Here is a 19,725-nt window from a genome sequence, read left to right as displayed (position 1 = left end):
TCACTGTGCTAAAAGGAGTCTGCTTTGGATTCTGTGTCTCCCTCTTGCTTTGCCCCTCTCAAAAATAAATCTTTAAAATATAAAAAATTTGGGTTTGAAATGCTATTTTCTAAAACAAAGTCATGTCAAGTAAGATATTTAAAGGCAGATGACTGATATGTAACCAAAGGGATAAATATCCCTTGGGTGCTCTGAAATTAAAGAGTATCGTCCCAAAGATGAGCCAGCAGAATGAGAGAGAAGGCATACAGGTTGCCCATGCAATGACAAAGTTTAAGTGATACCTGATTTTGTCTGATCTTTGATGTTTCATTTTTTTAAGGTTTATTTATTTTGGAGAGAGAGCATGAGAGTGTGAGCAGGGAGAGGCAGAGAGAGAGGGAGACACAGGCTCCAGGCTCTGAGCTGTCAACCAAGAGCCCAATGCGGGGCTGGAACTCACAAACTGCAAGATGATGACCTAAGCTGAAGACGAACGCTTAACCCACTGAGCCACCCAGGCATCCCTCCATTTGATGCTTCAAAGCCAAGGTAAGCCCTGAGTACTCTGAGCGCAGCCCCCAGGCATCAACGTGGGCTAGTACTTTTCTACCTCAGTGACCATCTCTGGGGCTTGCCTCCCTCTCTGGCTAGGCTGGTGTGTAGTCCTCAGCCCCCACACTGTCCTTAAGGGCTGAATAAAATCACAGGACTAGCCAGCATGGAGGAAGTCACTTTATTAGGCATTTTCCTGTCTGGGGACACAGGTGTTTGGGTTTCAATGAAGGAACTGAAATTTCCACAGCTGAGCTAGAGACAGCTGCTCCAGAAACCCAGAGGGGAACCATGGAGTCTTGTGTTTTATGCTGTATCTTGGCAATACTCCTTGGTGCTGCTAATGCACCGTGGAGGCCCCGCTCCTTTGTGATGGGCCTGGAGGCAATCATCTTTCCAGCCACGTCAGGCAGAAACCAGGTGATAAAGGCACAGGGACCCCTTGCTCAAGTCACAGAAACACCCAGGCACCAACGAAGGATGAAATCCCACTCAAAATATAGATGAACTGATATTTGATGGCATGCAAGGGAAGTGAGGTTTTTCTTTCAAGAAACAAAAACAGGCACAGATAAAATTTTTTTAGACCATCTGAAATTCTGACTAAATAGCCTTGGATGTAGACTGCCCAGGGAAAGTGGCGCTTTCGATAATAACCAGGAGTGCCGAGTTTTGGATTTTAATTCATTTTAAACTTTTTCCTATTGAAATGATTCATCCCAGCTATTTTTTTTGAGAAAGAATTTTTCCTAGGCTAGAGTTATGGTAAAAAGAAGGGGGATTTGGGAACAAATATTTATGAAGTGCCCAGAATGATAAGTGGCCCACATCGTCACTTTTAACCACGAAAAGGCTAACGATTGGTTGAAAACAACAACTGAAATCACAAGGCTAACAAGCAGTGGAGGTGAGATTCAAATGAAGTTCTCCTGATCTGAAATGGTGCTCTTTCCTTCACACCACGTTCCTTCTCCCAAATCCAGACACAGAGTTTTGTTTTGTCTTCTGCTTTGCCACTAACAAAGATGTTGCAATCCATCCACTCACAGAAGTCAAATAGGACAGTCCCGTAATTTCCAACCGTGAGAATGAGTGCACTTGTCTCTACTTTATCAATTAAGGTTCCTGCTGTGATGTGTTTCCCCATCTTGCCAAGGTATTTAAAAATCTCCATGATGCATTGCTTCTTATCTTGCCCAGTGAAAGTTGGCAAGCACTGTGATCCTTACTTAATAACTCAGGTTACCCAGGGAATAGCCTGGATTAGAAGCTATGATACCCGAAGCTCATGGATAAGCACTCTGAGTATCCTGTCTGGACTCAATGAATAATTCAGAGGTCTGATTGGTGGAAATCCATTTAGGGGTCTGGCAGATTTGATGGCTTCAGAGCTGTGGCATGGGGAATGCTACTCTTGCCTCGGTGTCCTCCTGGCTCTCTGACTGCTTCTCCTTAGGGGCCAAGGTCTAATTCCCCTAGACTTTAAAAGTTGGTATAACACAAGGTTCTGGTCCTGGCCCTCTTCATTCAGCCAAAAATTATGTGAGCTCCCATTACTTGTGCATGGCAATTGCCTGTTGGCGTTCAGGTCTATTTCTGGCTCTTTCCCTGGTGTGGCCTCAGGTCTTGGGACCCAACTGGTCACCTCTCTGGGTAGCCCCCATCCTGTGGTTCTAGCTCCTTCCTTCCCCCATGGTTCCTCCAGCTCCAGGGTTGATGGTAGCTTCCAGATGCTACTGATCTGTGGGTTACCTCATTGCTCCCTGGTTGGCTTTCCAGATCTTCCATCATCTTCTGTATTAAGTCCCAACTGCTTGCAAGAGGTAGAGGACTGTTTTCTTGCTTCTGTCCTGACCCACACAGACCACCTTCTTAGGCACATGCTACAGGAACTGAACGTGATGGGTTGGCAGGAAAGGAATTGATCACAAAAGGTACTGGAGAGATCTAAGAATCTCTGTGAGGACAAGAGAAGTAGAAGCTCGGAGGTTGCAAGGAAAAGAGCAGGGCTCAAAAATATCCAGGTAGAACCATTCAGGGAAACCATGTTCTGTGCAGGGTGTTGTGCCTTGAGTGCCGACACTGGATGCTGGAAATGCTCATTCAGGTCGTGGTCTCTGCGACCTTCTGTCAACAGAATCGATTCTGGTCTTTTCCTTCTTCATGACATAGGGAATGGAGTACATCCGTCTGATTAGCTCAGTGCAGGTCAAGTATCCATCCATTGTTGCAAGGTTATCTGACATTTTCAGTTCCCATTATGAGATGGGCTCTTTACAGGCACCAGAATTATCTAGATAGAAGATAAAGATTTGGATGCTGTGTGGACATTTTAGTTTGGGCAGACGTTTAGACGAAAATTCAAATGCAATTGGTGGAGTTGGGGGACCCTCTGAAATCATTGGTTAGGAATTGGGGGAAAGGGCGTCTGGCTGCCTAGGTCAGTTAAGTGTCCAACTGTTGATCTCATACCAGGTCATGATCTCACGGTTCATGAGTTCGGGCCCCTGTATTGGGCTCTGTGCTGACAGTGTGGATCCTGCTTGGGATTCTCTCTCTCTCCCTCCCCCACTGGTGCTAGTACCTATCTCTCTCTCAAACTAAATAAACTTTTAAAAAAAGAGGGAAAACAGCCAAAGAAGGGTAAATTACTAATCAAGCTATTGCCATGGGGGTAAGTATAATTCCTCAGAGGGGGTAGGATGTGGGACAACTAGATGGGGCTTAATTCCCCATCACACCCCCAGGTGTGGCCTGAGTGGGCTTTGGCAGCTAGAGGAGACCTTCTGGCAAATAAATGCAGGGTGTGGCAGTAAAAAGTTGGGCAGGTGTGAACTGAAAAGGTGAGGGAGGGCATGGGCTGCATCTTTGCAGCCAAGGTCAGCTAGGAACTGCTGAGCATTGAACATACAACAGCAGACAAGAGAGAAACAAGCATTCCTGGCTTCCCTAAGCTGGTGCTCTTGAGATGCAGACAGGTGAACAGGCAAGGGTGGGGGGCACAGCAATAATACAGCAGCCTCAGAAGCTAGGGCTGGACCTCTGGCCTGTAAGACCCATGAGGATGGGGACAGCACCCTACTCATTTTTGAATCCCAATTGCCTGGAATGCTATCTATTCAATATATGTTTTCTGGCCCAATAATGAACGGCTGGGCACAGCTCTGGGATGTTACATTCATTGTTTCGGTCTCTCACTCTAACCCAACAAGGTAGGTGTGTCACCATTTACATGGAAGAAAGTTAAGGAACTCATAATTATTCCTGTCTCAGCTTTGAGGTAACGACACCAAACAGTTTGCCTGTCCAGCATGCCCCATTTCCAAGCCTGGGCTCTCCCTATCAGAGAACTGACCTTCTGGGTTGCAAATGGTAACTCTTTGTTGTATATTCCCAGAAGCAGAGTTCTTTGGGAACAGAAACTATGTCTGTTTTGTTGAACACTGTATGCTCAGCATCTGGGCTAGTGCTGACACATGGATGATTTTCTGAATGCCTTGGATAAATGAATAAGGCTCAGTGGTGGTAACTTCACTGGTTACAAATCTAAGAGGTGGTAGACCTGAGGCCCAAACTGGGTACTTTGCTGAGCATTACACAACTTACCTGTATGCCACAGATATGTGGCCACTAGAAAATTTACGTTGGCTTGAAGACTGCTGTTTTAAGGTCAGAATAATGGGACAGGAAGTGTTTGAGGGATGACCAAGCACAACTCTAGGCCTAAAGGGTGGAGAAGGTTCTTCAAGAACGAGGCCCTATTTCCAAAGCTGTGGCTGGACTGGACAACCTTTAAAATTCCCCACAGATTTACATTCTAAGGTTTTTAACTTAATATCTAGCTAAAAGTCAAAGTGTTTGCTCCAGCACTAAGAACTAATTGACCTTATTAGCTTACTAAATCAAAATAATTTTAAAATATTGGAAATAAAGGACCCTGTGGAACAGTCATCTCAAACTTTGCACTGTCGGATATACAAAGAGCCACATTCAAAATGGAGGGGAACTGGAAGATCTCTTCTGCCTTATTTATCATGTTCTTATTCTCTTCTTTTTGCAAAATCAACTAGCATGGAATTAATAACTAGTACCAGGGGGAGGGAATAGGAGGTGAGAGATGAACAGGAAATGCAGACAGAATTTACGATGCACACATCCTGATTTTAGCTAGAATGTGTTCCCCCAAGAAAAGTCCACGAATTGAAAAAAAAAAGTTAATTAAATATAAAATCTTCAAGCAGTGTTATTCAAAAACCTACATATTGTTGTCCCCAGGAGATTGTTGGGCAGAACTGAAAGACAGTGGGAACAACAAAGAGAGGTTTCACATAAATTACGATTTTGAGCAGGTAAAGACACATTTTAAGTTTCTTTGAAGCATGTAAAATATTTGCATTGGTTTATTAAAAAATTATTCACCTGGGGTGCCCGGGTGGCTCAGTTAAGCGTCCAACTTCGGCTCAGGTCATGATCTCACTGTTGGGGAGTTCAAGCCCTGTGTTGGGCTCTGTGCTGATGGTGCAGACCCTTGAACCTCCTTCGGATCCTGTGTCGCCCTCTCTCTGTCCCCAGCTCACTCTCTCCAAAGGAAATAAACATTAAAAAAAAAAAAAAGCAAAATAAAATTTCACATCATGCAAGTGCTGTGATAGTGTGAACTTTTCTGGTAAACACTGAAGTAGGATCTAATGTCTACTTTAGCTATTATCTTCTGGGAAAGAAAAAAAAATTAGGGCTGTGCCCCATCAGCTTTTAAATGAAAATATATACATGCAGCCAATCAGATTAATAGTTACTCAGTCATCCCTTTGACTGGATCACTGATTCAGATGTGAACATTAGGGTGTATTTCATATGGTTCTCACCACTTAAATATGTTCCAGGACAGTCCTGCCAGAGTACCCACCGACAGGGTTAAAATGACAACCAAAAGCAAAACCCCCTTGTCCACAGAGTCAACATTTCACGACTCCCTCAAGGATCTCAAAACATATTCCAAGATACAGGAAAAAGACACTGAGCATATTTATATGCCTAATCAAGAGAAGGTATGAAAGAGAAATTATGGGGCCCTGATACTCTGTTGACCCTTCTTGTGAGCCCTCATTAATCCCAGAGCCAGATGCATCCTCAGAATCTATCTAAACACATTTCTTCAAAAGGCCACTCTGGACAATTAGGAAGAGAACTTTAGAATTCTTTGCTTCCATCACTTAGGGCTGAATATTTCCAGCCATGGGTATCTCCCATAGCTATTGTACCCTGGCTGCCCTGAGCTAATCACCTCTGCTTGAGTGTGCCAAGCAAGTTCAAGCATTTGTGCCTTTGTTTATTCCGTTCCCTCTACCTGGAAGTATCTTTTATCTACTCTTCTACCTGTGGAAATCTTATTTATTCTTTGTGGCTTTACACAACAATTGCCATTTTTGTGAGGCATGCCCCATTGGTGACTTCTAACCAAAAACAATATAATTGTTTATTTTAGGAACTCCAGCTGAAAGGGCCTGAAGAATGTAAAAAAAAAAAAAAAACACAAAAACTTGTAGCCAATAATGATAACCATCATCATATAGAACATTTACATATAAAAGAAATATTTCAGCCCAAACACAAAGCTAAAGAGGGAAACAGTGATTTTTGAACTGGAATTCTTTTCCCCCATTTCTTTCTCAAAGCTATAGCCTCTACTATAAAGTGAGTCAATATATAAAAGTTTAGTGGAAACCTGAGTTCCTACTCTAAAATGTTTACCAAGGATAGAAATTGAATCATAATACTATTTTGTCCTGAGCCACAGTAACTTCTATCAAGGCAAAACCCTCCTCACAAAAATTATTTTAGGAGTTAGCAAATATTCTAGTTCAATCCGTCCCAGGCTGGGCTGGTACCCAGAATCATAAGGGGAATTTTCAAGATTCATATGGGCCTGTGAAACAGCATCTTTGGGGAGTGAGCCCCAAGCTCCCCCTAGGTGAACTGAAGAACCACCAGGCTATCTTCACTGATCATTTTTATAATTAACTGTCTGAGCTGGGGATATTAGCAATGTTCCTCACAAGTATATGTCAAGGAACAGAAATATCTGGACACACAATATTTGAATTCCATTGAAGCAGGGACAGTATTGGCTGTCAGTACACTCATTTTGCTCATTTGGCATTGTAGTTACAGGAGAAAAGGGACTGCTAAAAATGTCAACAAATTTCTGCAAAGCAAAATACTGACTTGTCTTAGCTGAAATACCTCATGGTTGTCTTCAGCTTAAACAAGAAAAGATTGGGGACAAAACTTTGTTAAAATTCCATTTGATTTATCCAGCCATGAATCATTTTGTTTTAAATGTGAATTGCCAAAAGAGCTTAGTTTTTGAGACCTCTGTTACACAATGACCTCATCTTCTTATATTAGGAAAGAACTTGGATTGGTTCAGAAGTATAAAATTATAATAATAGTGTCTTTAAAAATTAGAATCCCTGAAGGTCTAATACACCACTGGTTTGGGGCTACCAATTCATACCATAAATTAAGATTCCAATTGAGCAGACTGCATTAACTGGATGTTTTCTGACAATTCTCTAAGTGCTACTCTATGGGCAATCCATACATATCTGGTAATTACCTGTTAGTCTCCTGTTAATATGTTCTATTTATGCATGCCCCAGTGGGGAACCAAGGGACACTGAGGATACAAATGAATGAACCAACTCCAACCCTAGTAAGTAGATAATAGGAAGAATGCATTGGACCCTCAAGCACTACATGAAGTTCTACACAGCCTTATCCATCATGTGGCTGGCAAGCATAAAGACACCTATATGCACTGAAGAATCTCCTAGCTGTGCTCTTTGAGAAAGCTTAGAAACAAAAATTAAAATACAGAGCCCAACCAAGCAAAGGTAGACTTCCACCATCCCTGTCATGAGTTCATCTGTTTTTTTTTTTTTTTTTTTTTTTTTTTTTGCTTAAGCTATATTTGACAGTTCACAGGGAATTTAAAACTCATGGCTGTGCTAGGCATGGGAAATACAACATGAAAATTTGTTGGGTTTCCCAGCTAAGCACTGACAGCTTACACCGTGCCTTATTTTTGGCTTGAAGAAGTTGCAATGCTCACGTACAGCTGGGCAGCTGAGAGAATCTGGCTCACTTTTCACATTTTCTCTGCAGCTACAGCTGGTACAGATGACATGGAAAAGGTGAGAATTTCTTGGAGCAGGTTGTCTTTTCCAAAAGTGGCCACATTAATATTCCAGTCCCACACCTTCCTGTAGAACCTGCGTAGAGACAGAAGTACAATCTAATTTTCCTCTCCTTGGACCTGGGTGATGCTTTGTGACCCACCCCCACCACGGACAAGAATATGGAGAAGTGATGGTGTAGGGTTTCTAAGGTTAGGTCATAGAAGCTGATAATAGCTTCCACCTGGCTCTGTTTTGGGACACTTACCTTGGAGAGACAAATAACCCCATTGAACTGCAGTCCCAGCCAACAGCCAGCATCCCCTGCCAACACAGGCATGCCCCTTCAGAGAATTCTACTCAGAGCCTTCCAGTCACCCCACCTGATGCCAAAGAGAAGAGACATAATGTGCCCACCATGCCCCACCAAAATTGCAAACCTGTGAGCAAAATAAATATCGTCAGTAGTGTAAGTGACTGTTTTGGGGTGACTTGTTCTGCAGCAAATTGAATGCTTATCTTCTGTGAATAGTTTAAGTCACTTCTCACCAGGAAAACAATTCAACAGCCATTTATCAGGGATTCACATATTGTGATATGGAACTTGGAATAACGGTCTTATATCCACAATGTGGTCACATCTGGCCAGCATCATGTGAAAGCCATGCTTGGTCACTTGGGCACTGTAAATTCTTTCTTTAAAGGTTATAAAATACATACTTCTAAAAATGCACATCTTACAGATTTTAAGTAAAAAATAAAAAGGAATGTCCCTCATCTTTCAGACCCTTCTCCACACACTCCCCTGAGCACATCTTAGACTCTTCCCCTGTAGGTCGTGAGCTTCTTTTTATTATGTTGTCAAAGCAAGCCTAATGATGATCAAGATAGGAACATGATGATAGTGGCCAGTTTCTATGTGCCAGGCACTGCAGAACTTGGGGAGCTTGAAATTGGTTATGGTGGGAGTATCTAGAGCACAGGCATTGCAAAATATGAAAACATCAGAGCTTTTGGTTCAAAAAAACCAGTTGTTAAATTTATCATCAGGGACCATGTTTCTCTCTGCTAATTAATACATCTCCAGCACCTAGGACAGTGTCCAGCACATGGAAGGCTCTCAGTATGTGTTTGCTGACTGAATGAATGAATGTTCTAAGTGCAGGCTCAGACAACATTCCTGCTGATGCACTTCTAAAATGAACGTGACCTACCAGTTTCATGAATGAACATGCTTCTAAAATGCAACTTCTGATTATTCATTGTTTTCAGGCATTTCCCTATTTGGATAATTGGATTACTCTCTCTGTGGGTCAACAGAGCCAGGGACGTAGCTGAAGCGTGCAATTCACAGGGACACACAGTGCCCCAACAGTCAACTTGTTATGACAAAAATTAATTCAAACTCCCTAACCAAAAAGTATCATCCTTTTCATCTCTTTTACCAGCTTTTGTCATACTCAAATGTTTTTTTTTTTGGGAGTGATCTAGTCAAGAAAAAAAAATTAAAAAGAACATATACAGAAGTACACGTGCACTGTGGGTATATGTGCATGTGCACATGTAGCATGTAGACCTTTTGGGATGGGTCTACATACATATTAAAGATCTTCTTTAAACAGAAATGGTGGGACGATTGGTGAGAGATGGGGAAGAATGTGTGAATAATGAAATATAAAAGCGAGAGCAATCCAGGCCTTGTCTGTCAGAGGAAGGAAATCAGATCTGCAAAATGGTTGCCTCCAAAATTACTCAGATAAACAGAAGCAACGTATGCACTTTAGGCATAAAAGACCCAAGGCAATGTGGGAATGATCAGGTGGGGACAAAGGCTTTCCCCAAGAGCAACACCATGGACATTATTTAACCATCATGATCTGCTCCAGGTCTCGGGTCACTGACAATAATTATGACTTGTAGAATGACAGACGTCTACATGGCACTTCCCCAAATTCCATCTCTGCTTAAAATGCAAATGCTTTCCAAAGCAGATTTATATTTTCAATTAACCTTCTTGTCGGTTCCAAGAAAATCTTTGGGGGCAGGCTGGACATGAAGGATAGTGGTATCGGTACTGGTTTACTCACCAGTTACTCTTCAATGCCGATGTGTGCCAGTGATGGGCTAACCAATGGACATCTCCTTGAATTCTTTTTTTCCTTCCTTTTTCTAAAAATTCCAGGAAATATTAGGAATCTCAGTTCTGTTTCTATGAAAAAAACTAAGGGTATTATAAAAAATGTTGTGGCTTTGGTGAGTCATACATCACTACTGGAAAGCAGATATTCTGTGATTCCTTGCTTTTGAGTCCTATCGATAATTTCCACCACTGAAAACACAGCCATCTTGTAGCATTTCCAAAAGAAAGGACTCTGGAAAAATTCACACAAGTCAGGAGAAATCTTTATATTCCCCCTGTAGAAATCAAAGAGAATGGAATTAAGGGAATGTCTAAGAACATTTCTTGCATGACAAAGCCTTTTCAGATCAGCAAAATAAATTAACTTACTAAGAAATCTTAAATGAAAGAGTAGAAAAATCAAAGCAGGGCACAATGCATGAGTCCAAGGATGAGTCAATATTAGAAAAACCTATTAGTATAATTCACTCAATTACAAGTCAAAAGAGAAAAAAAAACTTCTCCTCCTTTTCCCCTTGCCTTCCCAAATAGTTCAGCCCAAAAACTATTAGCTGAGTCCCAGAAGAAGTGGGAGTGTGTTGGGAAGTGAGTGGTGTGAGGCAAGTGTGCACAGGGGAAGGACAGCGGTGATGGATAGACGATTGGTTTTACCCAAGGGTTTGATCAAACAGGTAACTATCTTAAGGATATAAGAAGGCAGGTTTTTTTTTACTTCCAGGGAAGGGACTTGTAAACATGGAAAGGGAGAAAACTACAATCTACCTATGCAACTGGATTGGAGTAAATCTACCATGCTGAACTCAGAGTTTTCTATGGATGGATGGATGGATGGACAGAAGGATGGATGGACAAATGAGAAAATACATAGACATACACGTACACATAAGCATACATGTATTCTCTAGCTCTGTTCACTAAGAGGGGCTTACAAGCAGTGACACCCAAAGAGTAGTCAACAGGCCAAGATGACGGAGGGCTCTAGCAGAAGCAGAAAATCAACAGCCAGGGAGGTAATAGGCCCATCTTACTCTCTGATGTTTAGACAAAGCAAGACTGCTGTGCTCAATTACAAGAGGTACACTTAAAGAACAGATTCCCAGGACAGCCCAGAGGGTCCTATGATTAACAGTGAAAGGAGATGAGATTTAATGTACTGAAAAGAATTAAGGGAAATATAAAAATACTCTTCAAATTTCCAAATGGCTGTCATGAGAAAGAGAGATCAGGTTCATTATCTCCGTGGTTCCAGAAATAGAACAAGGACCAATGCATAGAAATTTCCCAGATAGCGTCTAGGGACAAGAAAAACTGTTCCAACAATTAGACTTACGCCACAAAGGAGGAGGAGGTGAATCACGCGATAGGTCTTCCCTCAGAGGCTTCTAATGATTCATCAGGGCTGTTGCAATGCAGTTTCCAGCCGTGGGTAAAGATTTGTACTAAACTGACTCTGAAGACTTTGTAACTCAAAATGAGGTCCATGGACCAGTAGCACTGACATGACCCAGAAGCTCAAAAAAAAAATGCATACTGTTGCTTCCACCCCTAAACCTAATGAATTAGAACCAGTATCTTCGCAGGATCTGTTTGATTCACGTGCACGTTAAAGAGTGAGAAGCAGATGTTGAAGATGTCTTGTCACTCTCCAGCTTCTCCATCCACTTAGGTTTTCAGTCTCCTTTGGTACTCCTCTTTCACCCTGCATGACCTACTAAATGTCCATTTAATAATTAGTTATTAAAGGCAGAAGACCTGAGGGTGATTTGGGACAGAGTGGATATAATGAGCTTCCAAATTAGTGTAATCTGATAAATGATTATACAGTTGACCCTTGAATAATGGCAGGGGTCAAGAGCAACAACTCTCCATGTCGAAAAGCCATGTATAACTTCTGACTCCCCCCAGATGTGTCTAATAGCCTGTTGACTGGAAGCCTTACAGATAACCTAAATAGTCAATTACCACATATTTCATGTATTATATACTGTATTCTTAAAGTAAGCTAGAGAAAATGTTAAGAAAATCTTAAGAGCAAATACATTTACAGTACCGTACTGTAAAGAAATCTGCATGTAAGTGGACCAGTGCAGTTCAAAGCTGTGTTGTTCCAAGACCAATTATATTCCTTATTAGTGGGAATTTGGGGGTGGGAGGTAGTCCACTGAAGGTCACTGACATACAGATGGGTGTGAATGCAGTCATGTATACTCTCCTTGGACCCAATGAATGAGAGCATACCAAAAGCTCTCACCTTCCTCTAGGTTTCTCATTCATTAGGTCTACACTTGAAGCAGAAATGTGAGCCTGCTATCCACTCTCCAGGACTGTGTACAGAAGGGAAAATAACATTCTGCCTTCCGAGTAGCGTACATGTATGCCTTAGTTTTATCTTTCAGGATCGTCTTATTCTTGTAGAGACAGAAACCTCAAACTTTCAACAGCCAATAGTCCACAAAACTTCAAACAAAGAGTGGACACATAGTCAGACCTCAGGTGTAAGATGAGAACCAGGGCATTTAATGACGACTAGATGTTAAATGGTAGGAAGACAGGCCTCACTTCTTAGGCAGCTTCATCATCTTCCAGTCCCCAGCTCCTAACACTTTAGGCTGTGTAACAACCAACTGTTCCCAGGGCTCCTCCCCAATGCCACACTTTCCTTGGGCCTTCCTGTCACCTCAATCTAGAATATCCTCAAGCTGTGTCCTTGCCTGGGTAACCTCTGCTCATCCTTTAAGACTCAGCTCAGGATGCATCTGGTCCTCCAGGAAGCACTCCTTTACCCCCTGACATGCTGCCCTTCTGAGTTGGTTCCCACAGCACCCTCTATCACCGTAGACCATTGCCACCCAACAGAAGCACAACAGGGGCTGCATAAATTTAAGTTTTCTAATACTACAGTTTTTAAATTTTTTTTTTTTTGAGAGAGAGCACATGCACGTGAGTGAGTAGGGGAGGGGCAGAGAGAGGGTGACAGAGAATCCTAGTGCTGACACAGGGCTCAAACTCATGAACCACGAGATGACGAGCTGAGCAGAAATTGAGAGTTGGCTGCTTAACTGAATGAGCCACCCAGGAGCCAATAATAATAATAATAATAATAATAACAATAATAATAATAATAAAGAAGAAGTTTAACTGTCACTATTTATAGATGATATGATGCTTTACATAGAAAACTCTAGAGACACCACTAAAAAACTTACAAGAATTCTGGGGACTGTCAGCACAGAGCCTGCTTGAGATTCTCTCTATTCCCATCTCTCCCTGCTTGCACACAGGCTCGCTTTCTCGCTCACTCTCAAACAAACATTTAGAAAAAAGGAATTCTGTAAAGTTGAAGGAGGAAAAATAATACCTGGAAATCAACTGCATTTGTTTTCTTTTTTAATTTATGTTTAATGTTTATTTATTTTTGAGGGAGAGAGAGAGACAGAGGCAGACAGAGAGAGGGAGACACAGAATCCAAAGTAGGCTCCAGGCTCTGAGCTGTCAGCACAGAGCCCGACACAGGGCTTGAACCCACAAACCACAAGGTCATGACCTAAGCCAAAGTCATTCGCCTAACCGACCGAGCCACCCAGGTGCCTCAGTCGCATTTCTATACAGGAAATAACAGAGAGCAAAATTAAGAAAACAATTCCATTTACAATCACACCACAAAGAATAGAACACCTAGGAATAAATTTAACCAAGGAGGTGAAAGACCTGTACATTGAAAATTATAAAGGTTGATAAAAGAAACTGAAGATGACACAAGTAAGTGGAAATGACACAAATATGCTCCTGGATTGGGAGAACCAATATTATTAAAATATCCATAATGCCCAAAGTAATCTACAGGTTCAGTGTAATCCCTATCAAAATACCAACCTCATTTTTCACAGAAAAAATAATACTAAGATTTGTCTGAAGCCACAAAAGACCCCAAATATCCGAGGCAATCTTGAGAAAGAAGAATAAACCTAGAGGTACCACATTCCCAGATTTCAAGATATAATACAAATCTCTAGTAATCAAAACAGTATGGTACTGGCACAAATACAGACACATAGATGAATGTAACAGAATAGAGAGTCCAGAAATAAACCCACAGTTGTGTGGTCACTTAATCTACAACAAAGGAGGCAAGAACATACAAGGAGGGAAAGAGAGTCTCTTTGATAAATGGTGTTTGGAAAACTGGACAGCTACTTGCTGGACCACTTACACCATACAAAAATAACTCAAAATGGATTAACGACCTAAATGGGAGACTTGAGACCATAAAACTCTTAAAAAAAAGGCAATAATATCTTTGAGATTGGCCTTGGCAACATTTTTCTAGATCTGTCTCCTCAGGCAAAGGAAACAAAAACAAAAACAAACTATTGGGAACACACCAAAATAAAAAGCTTTTGCACAACAAGGAAAACCGTCAACAAAACAGAAAGGCAAACCACTGAATGGGAGAAAACATTTGCAAATGCCATATCCAATAAGGGTTAATATCCAAAATACACAAAGAACTCATGCAACTCAACACCAAAAGACCTCAAATAATCTGATTTAAAAAAGGGCAGAGGATGTTAAGAGACATGTTTCCACAGAAGACCTACAGATGGCCAACAGACACACGAAGAGTTGCTCAACATCACTTATCATCGGGCAGATGCAAATCAAAACCACAAAAAGGTATCACCTTATACCTAACAGAATGGCTAGAATCAAAAAGGCAAGAAATAGCAAGTGTTGGTGAGAATATGGAGAAAAAGGAACCCTTGTGCACTGTTGGTGGGAATGTAAACTGATGCAGCCACTGTGGAAACCAGTATGGAGGTTCCACGAAAAATTAAAAACCCTATATATCCAGTAATTTCACTACTGGGTGTTTACCCTAAGTAAAAGAAAACACTGATGTGTAAAGATATATGCATCCCTATGTTTATTACAGCATTATTTACAATAGCGAAGATGTATAAGCAACCTAAGCGTCCACTGATAGATTAATGGACAAATAACATGTAGTATGTGTGTGTGAGTGTGTATGTATATAAATGTGTGTATATATACACGTATATATATGAATATATATACATATAGCAACATATGGTCCTAAATATACAACATAGATGGTCCTAGAGAGCATATATTAGGTGAAATAAGTCAGAGAAAGACGAATACCATATGATTTCAGTTATATATGGAATCAACAAAAAGGGAATAAACAGCAGAAATAGGCTGATAAATGGGTAAAGGGGTGGTAGGCACAGGCTTCTAGTTATGGAATGCATATGTCACAGGGATAAAAGGTACAGCACAGGAAATGTAGTCAGTGGTATTGTGATAGCATCATATGGTGACTGAGTAGCCACACTTGTGGTGAGCACGGCATAATGCATAGACTTGTTGAAACACTACATTGTGCACCTGAAACCCATGTAACATCGTGTGTCAACCGGGCTTCAATAAAAAAAAATAATCGCGTATTTAACCCAGCATACCTCAAATGTTATTTCAGCAGGTAATCAAGACTATACTAACAAGTAAGTAAGACTGAGCTACTCAGGCTCCCCTATACCAACCATTATTAATTAGATATTTTACATTCTCTTTTCAAACCAAGTCTTCAAAATCCAGTTTATATGTAGAGCACATCTCAATTTAGTTTCAGCAGCTGCATGCAGCTGGTGGTGAGTGTATAGGGCAGCCCAGCCTTAAACCGGAATCATCCACTTACAGGTTGCCTTCCCTACTAGAAGGTAAGCTACCCAAGGGCAAGGTCAGCATCTTGTAGTATCATCAGTGTCCTATCAGTGCCCAGCATATACTGAGCACTCAGTAAATGTTTACTAAACTAGAGTGACCTGAAGGTATCTTAAGAGAAAGTAGAATTTCAGCAGCTGCTCAAATCAAAATATATACTTGTAACAATTACAGCAATAAGAATAATAGCTAATATTTTATCTTGGACCATGTTCTGTGCTATCTATCTACCTACCTGCCTACCAAGAAGGCTTCACACCTAGTGTGGAGCACAAGGTGGGGTTGAACTCAAAACCCTGAGATCAAGACCTGAGCTATGATCAAGAGTTGATGCTCAACTGACTGAGCCACCCGGGTGCCCCTGTGCTCTTTAGATACGTTATCTCCTTGAGCCCTCCCAACAACCCCAAATAACTATTTCCATTATTACTTCTACTTTATGGGTAAAGAAACTTGACCCAAATCATACAGCTGCTAAGTGGAAGAATGAGGACTTCTGGAAATCATTCTGGAAAACAATGGAAATGGCCAGTAAACACACAGACACACACACAAAGAAAAAGTTGAAAAGAATTTATTTGCAGGTGGGATAAACCTGCTCCAGTAGGTAAGCCTTCTCTGGAGTCTCCTTCCCCAGCCCCCACTGGCATCTTCTCCAGGGCTCAGTGATCTGCTGAATTTTGCCCTATACAGGGTGTGCCATTTTCCAAGATTTTCAACCAGCCTTATCTGTCTTCAAATTTATCTGTCTCCTATTTGCCTTCTAAGTTGTGTGCATTCTACCTGTCTTGTCAAACAGAAGAGATTTCCGCAAACGACTTTAGTGAGTCAAGTCATCTTTCTCAGTGCTCATCCTCTCCCAGTATACGAGGCAGAGGGGCATACCCTGCTTCCTTGCACCCCCTCTCCCCGGAGGGCCCCCCAGCCCCACTGCCCTGGCCTGAGCATGAGGGAAGCAATCCCTGCTGATGTGTGTTTTTGTTTAGGGCAAGTAGGCTCAACTGTGCTGAAGAAAAATGATGCAGATTTTAAATTTGGGGGGTGGGGGGTGATGTGTGCCCCCAAATCCCATTCTCTCTAAACCACAGGAACCAGAACCACATCTGGCAAAGGAAATAAAGCCAGAGAGGTAAGGAAAGAATAGATTAAGAGAAGCCTTGAAAACAGGCTGGCATTCGGATGTGGTGGAGAATGAAGATCCCCAGAGAGTTTCTCAGCATGGGTGTGAGGTGATGAAAACAGTGATTAAGGAAGATGAAATGCAGGCAGGACGGATTGCAGGGAGGGGCTGGGATCTGAGAGGAGGCAGTCATGCAGGCGGAGGAGACAGAGAGCAAGCCTATGAAGGAATCTATGAGTCTACATCAATTACCATCTGCACACCCCGAAGTCACTTTACTACCAACTTACTACCAGGCTTTTTTTTTTTTAATGCCTTTACTATTATTGGAAAGGCAAAAATAAACCTGTGATGAGCTCAAGAGTTTCATTAAACTGATAATAAAATTCCATCTCCACGAATATAATGATTAACCATACGTGTACCCCGCTGAGTGAATGAGCCTTACTGTGAGCATGTGCGACACTTGGTGTGGCAGAAATGGAGCTCAGAAAAATGTATCTTAGGTCCCTGGTCATCACAGAATCAATAAGCATGATGAAAACAGAAGTTTTTTTTAGAGCAGCCCCATGTGGGTGAAGCCCCTATGACAGAAGAGAAATGGTAGCCCCATCTGGAGTGTCCCAAGTCACTGCCCTCCAGGACCTACCACACCCTGTCCACACCAGCTCCTAGAGTGACAGGAGGGACAGGTCAGCTCTTAGGCGGGCGAGCACGGCTTACCAGAACTGTATACCCCAAACCGTCATGTTCTTTAGTTCTGGTTGCAAGTTTAAATGGTCCAGGGATCCCAAAGTTATTTTGATTCAAGTTTAGATCTGGAAAGAGCCGTAGAGAGCATCTAAACCCATCACTTAAGAATATTTTCAAGCTGGGGCACCTGGGTGGCTCCAGTGGTTGAACATCCAACATGATCCCACAATTTGTGAGTTCAAGTCCCACTCTGGGCTCACTGCTGTCAGCACAGAGCCCGCTTCAGGTCCTCTGTCCTCCTTTCTCTGCCCCTCTCCCACTTGGACTCCCTCAAAAATAAACATTAAAGAATATATATTTTCAAGCTGCACACCTTCCCCCGCCCGTCTACTCATTCTGTCCCCTTCCCTGTTCTGATGCCCACCCCCAGTTTACACACCCTATGGCAGTCCCTGAAATCTTCCCCAGGACCCTGGGGCTGAAGAGAAAGCAGTTTGCAAAATACTGAAAAGTCCAGTATTTTTGTTTTGTTCTGGCATCTTGTGACATATGAAAAATTAAAGCTCAGGAAATTAAAACAGGACTTCCATTTCTAAACATACAACACATAAAATAACCCTAAAAGCCTCCTTCTAGAATGCTAGAAAGCCTCCTTTAGCTAGAGTGCTAGCTACATGCAAATATCCATTTCAGTGCATAAAAAGAACTCACAAAGGCATCAACTCCTCACTTTGAAAATGGGTCTAACCTATGATCCATCAATTCCATGTGTAGGTATAGGTCCCAGAACAGTGTTTACCCAATTCTTAGTGGAAACGTGGGTCAGAGGATCACTTTAGTAAATTGCAACCAGGATATTTTTTTAGACCAGCCTAAACTGGATTATACCTGAATACAAAATAAGGGTCTCATTTTGAGGAACTTTTATTCCACATATATGTGCGCACACACACAAACGTAGCCTGTGCATGTGCTGGGTTTACATGTAAGGTATGTTCTTAACTGTGGGTGTAGCCAAAATATTTTGAAAAAATGCTATATTAGAGAAATTGTATGTGAGTGTAGGAAATGGGTAAGGACACTCACTGAAGCGTTTATAATGAAAGTGCAAAATTCAAAGCAATCTAATTGCTCAAAAAGAGAATGGTGGTCTGTTCACGAAACACTATAGCAAAGAGCAGTTAAAATGAATGGACTAGAGCTATGTTGCTGAAATCTAATGCTAAATTTAAAAAAAAAAGTCACAGAATATATACAGCATGTTTCCTTTCATTTAAAGTTTTCAAACATGCAGAATGTATGCAGCAGCCACAGCTGAAAGATGTAGGTGTCTACAGAAGAAGTAGGCAAGTCTGCAGGTTTAAGGCAGCATTTATCTTGGGGGCAGGAGGAAGGCAAAGAGGATCAAGGAGGAATCCACATAGTACTCAGCCAGGTCTGAAGTGAGCTGGTCAAAATGTCAGGATAGCCCGGGACTCAATGGTGGCACACAGTTTTATTACTGTGTTGGTCCTATGCTTTTGTTGATTTAAAAAGAAATGTATTTATAGGGGTGTCTGGGTGGCTCAGTCAGTTAAGTGTCCAACTTTTGGTTTTGGCTCGGGTCATGATCTCACGGTTCATGGGTTCGAGCCCCCTGCATCAGGCTCTGCATGGACAGTGTGGAGCCTGCTTGGGATTCTCTGTCTCCCCTCTCTCTGCTCCTCTCCCGCTGCTCAGTCTCTCTCGAAATGAGTAAACAAACATGAAAAAAACGTATTTGTCAGTCACACGTACTCACCAAGACCAGACGGCTGACGGGTGGTAGGGTCACGTGGAAGAAACCCAGGGCAGGACACTAGCTCCCAATCCGGTTGTCTTTCCACACAGCTCCCAGTTCATGATCTGTTTGCGAATGAAGGATATGCATCATCTTGGTCCTTATCTACGTAATTTATTTTTACCTGAGAGATACTGTTCCCTGCAGCCCACCAAGGCCACATCTGCTCTGGCCAGAAATAGCACATAGTGCACTCACTATGTGAAGCTGAGCGGCTGATTCATAGTTTGCATCATGGCTCTGTTTTCCAGCCTCGTTTGTGCATTGCAAAAAAAAAAAAAAAGGTAAGCCACTGAAAGGTCAGTAGAGAGATAATCTAAACAAAAAAGTATAAGCAAAAAAAAAAAAGAGAGAGAGAGAGAGAAAGAGAGAAACACAAAGCGGGGAGGGAGAATCAGTTCTGTGTGAGGAAATACACAAATTCACAGGTAGCAATCAAATTAAAGAATATTACTGAGAAACCTTAAGCAAACAAGGGATGTATTTTAGATGACAG

General features: G+C 41.9%; 1 long non-coding RNA gene across 1 annotated transcript; it reads right to left on the bottom strand.

The window, feature by feature from the left end:
* Positions 1 to 8,248: 8,248 nt before the first annotated feature.
* Positions 8,249 to 19,301, bottom strand: LOC125932297 (uncharacterized). The gene is made up of 3 exons (XR_007460574.1): positions 19,191 to 19,301; positions 17,598 to 17,739; positions 8,249 to 10,127 (listed from the first exon to the last, which is right to left on the bottom strand). It is a non-coding gene; the product is annotated as an uncharacterized LOC125932297 (long non-coding RNA).
* Between the last annotated feature and the right edge of the window lie 424 nt (positions 19,302 to 19,725).

The sequence above is a fragment of the Panthera uncia genome, chromosome D4 (assembly GCF_023721935.1).
Source record: "Panthera uncia isolate 11264 chromosome D4, Puncia_PCG_1.0, whole genome shotgun sequence".
NCBI lineage: Eukaryota > Metazoa > Chordata > Mammalia > Carnivora > Felidae > Panthera > Panthera uncia.
This window is presented reverse-complemented; position numbering and strand designations above follow the sequence as displayed.